This window comes from Gavialis gangeticus, unplaced genomic scaffold (genome assembly GCF_001723915.1).
Source record: "Gavialis gangeticus isolate Ggan-Ray unplaced genomic scaffold, GavGan_comp1, whole genome shotgun sequence".
NCBI classification, from domain to species: Eukaryota; Metazoa; Chordata; order Crocodylia; family Gavialidae; genus Gavialis; species Gavialis gangeticus.
The window spans coordinates 27593383-27593750 of NW_017728994.1; the positions used below are offsets into that span (position 1 = coordinate 27593383).

Here is a 368-nt window from a genome sequence, read left to right on the forward strand (position 1 = left end):
TTACCAGCTCTGAACCTGGCTGCAGCTCTGCTGCAACGGGTGAGGACTATCCATATAATCGAAGCTCTTGAAATCTTTTCCATATCGAATGGAATCGGCACCTGAAGCTTTGCACAGCCCTTATGCTTAGAGCAATCCTGGACAACACTCTGGTGTTACAATATCCCTTCCACCATGTGAGAGGAGATGTATCCTCTGCTGGCCCTCCAAATGATATCTTTGCTCCAAAGTTTTTCTTTTGTGCAGTACTCAGCAATGTCTGTCATTGCGGCTATTTTGTTGATGTTGAGGACATTCTTGGCTACTTCCATAATTGTATTGTGAGCTGTAGATAATTCATCTTCTGATAAATGTTGTCCTCTGTATTG

The 368-nt window shown here is 43.2% G+C and overlaps 1 protein-coding gene across 29 annotated transcripts in view; it reads left to right on the forward strand.

Moving 5' to 3' along the window:
* Window positions 1-368, forward strand: part of SORBS1 (sorbin and SH3 domain containing 1) — a 235089-nt gene that overhangs the window by 126071 nt on the left and 108650 nt on the right. The window lies entirely within an intron of this gene.